Source organism: Apodemus sylvaticus, chromosome 12, assembly GCF_947179515.1.
Source record: "Apodemus sylvaticus chromosome 12, mApoSyl1.1, whole genome shotgun sequence".
In the NCBI taxonomy this organism is placed as follows: Eukaryota; Metazoa; Chordata; class Mammalia; order Rodentia; family Muridae; genus Apodemus; species Apodemus sylvaticus.
In genome coordinates this window covers 38,480,839-38,488,317 of record NC_067483.1, presented here as the reverse complement: position 1 = coordinate 38,488,317, position 7,479 = coordinate 38,480,839, and positions in this window count along the sequence as shown.

The following is a 7,479-nucleotide window of genomic DNA, read 5'->3' as shown; positions in this document are numbered from 1 at the left end:
GAGTGTCCCACCTCAGAGGGCTGAGTGTCCTCTTGGTTCTCCTTGCCTCATTCCTTGCTAGAGGGCTATATGTATTCTGTTGGGTGACAAGACACATTGAAGAGGGGGAAGGGCTCCAGAGAGGTAGGAGATCCAAGAGGTAGGAGCCCCCTAGAAGCCTGCCACCTGAACAATTGCCTGAAATGCTGTTCCCAGCAAAGGTGCTTTCTTCCTAAGCATTTAATGTTGAGGCCTGTTCTAAAATCCCTTCCCCCTCTGCAGGCTCCCGTCAAATTGATACTAGTTAACCAGTGTGCCAGGACCTATTTCTAAATGCTTAGGACAACCCAGGCCTTACAGAAATGAAGGCGATTTCTCAGTTTAGTTCCTTTCCCCCAACTTCCCAGTCACAATCTCCTGCAGAAACAAGGAGTCTGTCATCTAGCTGTGGTTGTAACTTCAGAGCTCAGAGGAATTCATCACACCTGTGTCCCTCCCCACCACGCTGTGGCCTGCGCAAATAACTTCTCAATTCTCCACTAAGTCAGCTATAGGAAACCCATCATGACCCCTTTCCTTCCTGTCTTCTCCCTCCCCCCATCGCGCACATGTGCACACACATACTAAAACCCTACTCCCTAGCCACTTCCCATTTATAGGAAATGGGGGATGATGTGAGGAGGAAGGCCATCCTTGGGGAACTGCTAATAGTCTGGCTGGATATTGGAGAAACCAAAGATGCTGGCAAAATGCATTAGCAGCTTCTGCCCCACCCCCTCCCCATCTTCTCCCCATTATCCTTGAGCTCAGAGCAAGCAGCCTCCTTTCTAGGAAGATAAGCTACCTAGCTGAGAGTGGTAGGCTTTACTAAGAAGGCTGAGAAGCCAGGAAGGACCTACAGTTCCTCTGATGTCTTCTCTCTTCTCCCCAACTGGATAAGCCAAAGACTACAGTCATTTCACTGTGTCATCGCTTCTTCTCCTGCCTGCTTCAGAGGGAGAGTGAGCAATCTCTTGAATCAGAAGGACCTGTGACAGAGTCAAATCCATGCTGGAAAACTGGAAGAGAGAATGGGCCTCTTGGGATCTTGGGAGTTTTCTTACAACAAAATAGCCAGAGATATGTGTTTTAGTAGCACGCACGATACGTTCATCTCATTATTCTTCATAGTAGGGAAAGGATAGAAATAAAGCATAGAATAACTTGCTTACTAATATGATTATAGAAGTCCCTGTTCTACAGACTATGGCAAGACCACACAATGAAATGTTCTACTACCAATAGCAATGATGACAGGCCAGTAGTGGGTGCCTGTAATCACAGCATCCCAGAGGCAAAAGCAAGAGGAGCCTGCATTTGAGGCTGCCAGGGCTACAGTAGTAAGATTTTATCTCAAAACACTAAGGAACAGAGGTATAGGTCAGTGGCAGAAGATATGTTTAGCATAGCCCTGGGTTCCATCCCAGCCAAGGGGGGGAAAACTGGATAAGTGTGATTGGAGAAATGTTTGTGATGTGTTGTCAAGTGAAAAGAGGAGGTTATGGCAGGAGGTGGTGTCACACGCCTGTAATCCCAGCACTCTGGGAGACAGAGGCAGGTGGATTTCTGAGTTCGAGGCCAGCCTGGTCTACAGAGTGAGTTCCAGGACAGCCAGGACTACACAGAGAAACCCTGTCTCGAAAAAAACAAATCCAAAAAACAAAAAACACAGAGAGAGAGAGAGAGAAGAGGTTATAAAATAGAGATTTGTCACTTACTCACAGAATAGGATTGGACCTTGACATGAACAGGACGTCAGTGAAAAGAGCAGACTCAGAATAAGATGGTGTCTAAGTAAATAGACCCCACCAGGATTAATTTCTCAGTTTTGGTCATTTTGCTATGGGAAACTGGTCCAACAGTGGATGGAAATTCAGTGTTATCTTTGTGATCTAGAATTAGTTCAATGTTTTAAAAAATGATTTTACAATTATGTTTTTAGAAATGACTTTTTAAAAAAGATGTAGCCGGGCGGTGGTGGCGCACGCCTGTAATCCCAGCACTCTGGGAGGCAGAGGCAGGCAGATTTCTGAGTTCGAGGCCAGCCTGGTCTACAGAGTGAGTTCCAGGACAGCCAGGGCTATACAGAGAAATCCTGTCTCGAAAAAACCAAATCCAAAAAAAAAAAAAGAAATCCCTATCAAAAAAGATGTAGCCAAAAAAGGTGAACACTGGGTTTTGTTTTATGTTTGTTCGGGAGAATTATTTTTTGTTGGTGTTTGTTTGTTTGGGGTGTGTGTGTGTGTGAGTGTGTGTGTGTGTGTGTTTGACAGGGACAACAGGGACTTTTCAGTTTCTCTAAGTTGTTTTGTTTGTAAGTAGATGGACCTGGTGGTGAATGGCTTTAATCCTAGCACTTAGGATACAAAGTCCCTGTGAGTTCAAGGCCAGGTTGGTTTACATAGCATTAATGTGTTTCACCAAGCCTATCTTGATAAACATGTATTTGTTTATTTGCTGTCTGTTTATGGTGTGTGTGTGTGTGTGAGCGTGAGCACATTCTATGCACGCTCTTGCTCGTGTGTGTAAACTTGCAGGAGTTGGCTCTCTTCTTCCATCATGGCGGTTCTGGGGATCAAGCTCAGCATTAAGCACGGCATTAAACGCCTTCACCCTAAAGCCATCTTGCTGGTCCAATACATGTTATTTTTAAATAGCAAAAATAAAATGAAGCCGGGCAGTGGTGGCGTACGCCTTTAACCTAGCACTTGGGAGGCAGAGGCAAGCAGATTTCTGAGTTCCAGGCCAGCCTGGTCTACAGAGTGAGTTCCAGGATAGCCAGGGCTATAGAGAGAAACCCTGTATTGAAAAACCATAATAATAATAATAATAATAATAATAATAATAATAACCACCTGTCTCCAAAGGGCTGGAAGGTAGCGAGACCAGAAGCTGGACCTCCAGGGCTGAACAACAATCCTTGACAAGGGCTCCGTGGTGAGCGAAGAATCCAGGAGAAGCTCTTTGGAGAGGGTAAATGAAGAGCAGCCAGGGAGGTTGCAGGGCAGCAGCTGGACCAGGCCTCCCAGCAGCACCGAGCTTCCCAGCATGCCAAGCTTCAGGACATTATGAGAGTAAGAGAAGAGGAAATCGAAAGCACTGACAGAACCAGATGGCTCCTCTTCCCTCTCCAGCCCAGCTCAGGGATGCTCATGGCCTCCGAGTCTTGGGGTCACTATGCCCCACCCTAATGGCTGTCACAAGCCAGAGAGCCTTACAGCTGTTGACAAATGAGGTCTTCACCACATAGCTCGGGTCACAACAGCAGGTTTAGAGAAAGTTCCCCTTAGGGAATGTTCTGGAACCCTTCCATGAGGAACCTGTCTTTTGCATTCCAACCTCCTTGATGAGGCTGTTGGACCCTCCTTCTCCGACCTGACCAGGGGAATCCCCAGCCATAGCTTCAACACGCAGGGGCAGAATGGCCGGGGAGAGCAAACAGCAAACAAGCAGGATGGAGCTCAGATACTGAGTCCATTCCTGCTGAAGAAGGCTCATGGTTTTTTTTTTCATGGACAAATTCAGTGTCTAGAACTGGCTTCAGAGGGCAAACTAAAACTAGAGTCATGGAGAGCCAACCAGAACAAAGCTTTTGAAGAGATCTAGAGGAAGGGAGAGGAAGTTCACCTGGAGGCAAGGCCCAAATGATTTCAAGAAGATCTTAAGCAAGATGGGAACACAGGCATTGGAGCATAAGGAGGGTGGATGAATCAATCTCTCTCTCTCTCTCTCTTTCTCTCTCTCTCTCTCTCTCTCTCTCTCTCTCTCTCCATTCCCTTGCTTCACAGGTACAACATGTACAGCCCAAGGTGCCTCTTCTTGAGGAAGCTTAAGTAGGAGGCTACATTGGGACTGGTTAATTACCTGGTCAAGGTGTTTGTCTTAGGGTTTTATTGCTGTGAACAGACACCATGACCAATGCAAGTTTTATAAAAGACAACATTTCATTGGGTCTGGCTTACAGACTCAGAGGTTCAGTCCATTATCATCAAGGCAGGAACATGGCAACATCCAGGCAGGCATGGTGCAGGAGGAGCTGAGAGTGCTACATCTTCATCTGAAGGCTGCTAGTGGAAGACTGACTTCCAGGCAGCTAGGGTGAGGGTCTTAAGCCCACACCCACAGTGACACACCTACTCCAACAAGGCCCCACCTTTTAAGAGGGTCACTCCCTGGGCCAATCATATATGAACCATCACAGTGTTCAAGTCAGGCCCGTGAGGTCAGTACATAAAAAATAAAGCTGTCTCCTTCCTCATGGAGGTAAGCGAATCCCATGCCTCCCTCTAAGCCCCCAGTGTCAGTCCCTCACCCAGCTATGACTGCAGCAGCAAGCCTCAATGCCGGGGAGGTACCGTGTGTCTTTGTGAGCACTTGAACACTGAGATCTGATCTAACTACCCTGTTCTAGAGATCACAGAGCTCCAGCCATTCCCAGTCCCCGTGGAAATGGAAATCCTTCACCAGTGAGCCTCTGTCAGCAGGACACTGCTACAGGGAAGCAAGTGTGGGCTGTGGTATCACACACAGCTCAATAGACACCGCAGCAGTCATTTCTCGGCCCACTAACACTTATTAAAATAACAAGTGAGAGCCATGCTGGCATAGACTTAGGTCACTCCACCTGCAAGGGTCAGATGAAGGATGCTTTGGCTTGGTTTGGTTTTGTTTTTTGGATTTGTTTTTGTTGTTGTTGTTGTTGTTGGTTTTTTTTTTTTTTTTTCTGAGACAGGGTTTCTCTGTATAGCCCTGGCTGTCCTGGAACTCACTCTGTAGACCAGGCTGGTCTCGAACTCAGAAATCCACCTGCCTCTGCCTCCCAGAGTGCTGGGATTACAGGTGTGCACCACCACCGCCCGGCTCAGAAGAATGCTTTTAACAAGTGGAATGGAACATACTTGGGCTCAAAGAAGGTGTACCTATTCTGTCTTTGGTATGGACTCCTAAATTGGATGCCATGATGAGATAGAAAATGGCTAGAATAGGTTCTGCCCCGTAGAGACCACAGTCGGCCTCAGGAGGCTGTAAGTGGCGTCCAGAGGCCACTCAGCCACGTGTCCCCAATCATAAACTCTGCAGGCTCTGCAGCAAGTCTAAATGTAAAGACACTCCTGGCTCAGTGGGCCAGTCAGGGAAGTGGTCAGAGTGGAGAGGCACTGGGCTTCTTGGATGCTGTTGGTGGGGGGAATGGTGACCCCTTGGTCCTATGCTAGGCTTCACCGGGGAGTTGATTCTCATAGCTATATCTAAAGTGGGCAGGGCCACTTTGACAGCTGGGGAAACTGAGGTCAGGCCACTTGCCTGAGATGGCAGCGCTGAGGAGAGTAAGAGCCTTGAGTGTCTCGCCCTGCAGTATGACCCAGCTGGCTCAGATGACCCAGCATTAGCTCTGTACCCAGCCATGTGACAGCAACAGCAGCAGGCCCAGACAGAGCTCACACCAGCTGAGGATCACAGAGGGATTTGGTTTGGTTGTTTTCTACGACTCTGGAGTAGGAAGAGCAGGGGGGTCAAGCAAGGGCCAGGAGGGTACAAGAAGCAGCCCTGGGCTCACATCACACAACACGAAGAGAAAGGAAGTCTTCTCCACTATCAGTGCTTCCATGGCATTTGCTCAACCCGTGTGTCTAGTGGAAGCCGAAAACCAGAAAAACATTAGAACCACAACAAGAAAGATGAGAGCCCTGCTGGCAGAGGGACTTCCTGTGGTGTCTCAGCAAGCAATAAAATCATTGTTCTGTGTCTACTGACCCTGAATCCAGTGCGAGGGAACCCAAGGGTAGTAGGTAGGTGTGATGAACTGGCTCCTTCTTAAGGGTCTGAGGATGCTGAGAAGCCGGATGGCTAGCAAGGGCCAGGAGTTGTGTGAGCAAGGCCAACACTGCAGTGGCTCCTGCAGCACTCAACCGCTGCTGCTGGTCCCTTGTGTGTCGGTGTCTGAGGAAGCCAGTGGGGCTGATACCAAGTTAAGTGGCTATAAAATGATTCTCACGGTGCTGACGCAATGCTCGAGATAACAAGTGAACAAGTGATTAATAACCAGGTTCTGAAGCAGCCTCCAGCCGCAGAGTGCACGCAGCTTAGCTGGCCTCTGGGAAGGAGTGGCAGTCTAATCCAGGTATCTGGGCAGGGACATGGGCTCCAGAAGTGGTGGTGTAGAAGACTATGGGCTCCGGGGCAAGAAAAGGGAGCAGAGACAACTGTCTTAGTTCAGTGAAACATGGGACGACAGATGCCAGGGCAGCAGGTGAGACCTCACCAGCCATCTCGGATGTATGGGCTTCAACCAGGAGCGCTGAGGTAGTGCTGAGACCAGAGGACACACAGCAGACGCTGGGTCAGATGAAGGAGGGGCAGCTGTTCCTCCACTTCTCTCGTCTCTTCTTCCAGTTGGCTTCTCTCCTCCTACCCCAGCTTAAGCTCATGCCCATATCCAATACGGATATGCTACAGAGCTGGTGGGGCATGAAGACCAGGTCAAAAAGTCAGGCCTTCCTTGAGCTGGCTTGTCTACGGTCCGTATACGGCTATGTTAGGGACCTGACTTTACTGAAATAGATTCTTCCATAAGATTCAAATGGTGGTATTTGTCCCACAGGCTAAAGGGCCAGAGCACATTGGAGAACAGGATGGAGCACTCTGCAGGAATCCCACTTCCCTATTCCTGCCCCTTCACCTGCAGCTCCGTGCCTTGGCCTGTCTGTGTCATCGTTGCCTGCAATGCTTGCTTGTGTGCATGGCACCAATTTCAGATCATCTCTGTTGGCACATGCCGTGGGCCCCTCACAGCTGTGGAAGGTGAAGAGAGGGAGTCCACTCTGCTTTATAGGATGAGAACCCCACACTGGAGAGCAAGTGACTTGCGAAGGGCCAGGAGGACAGAATGGCAGCTCTGGCTGGAACTCTCCGTGCTCCCTCTGCACTGGGCTCCCCTGGGTCACATGGGCATTTCTAAAAACCTTCCCAACCTTCCCAAGCATCAAAGATGAGAGAGATGCCAACTGTAGCGCGTGTAGTCACTCCCTCTCCTTCTGCCCAACCCTGGGAGGCAGAGCACTAGGCTGCCGGAAGCCAAAACCCACCCTATCTTATTCTTAACGGCCTCTCGGCTTGAACCGGAAGCCAGGGCCCTATCAGAGATGTAGGCATATCACCCCGTGGGGCAGGGGGTTGATGAGAGAGGAGGAGCCCCACGTGTGAGCTGAACAGCCATGGCATACATCAGTACAACCCTAGATGGCCTGTCCCCAACCTTGGGGACAGAAGCCCTTCCTATTGGGGAAATACTCTGCTTTTTTCTATAAACTGATGGGACCTGAGTCATGCTTGTGTCGTGATGAGCATGGTCTCCTTTGTCTACCCAGACAGTATGGGCAGAAAGATTGTAGTTCATTTAGTGAGTGTTCCTGCCTGGGCTTCCTGGGTTTCAAAGTGGTTTTTGTGTGCAGCCCGTCATTTGGT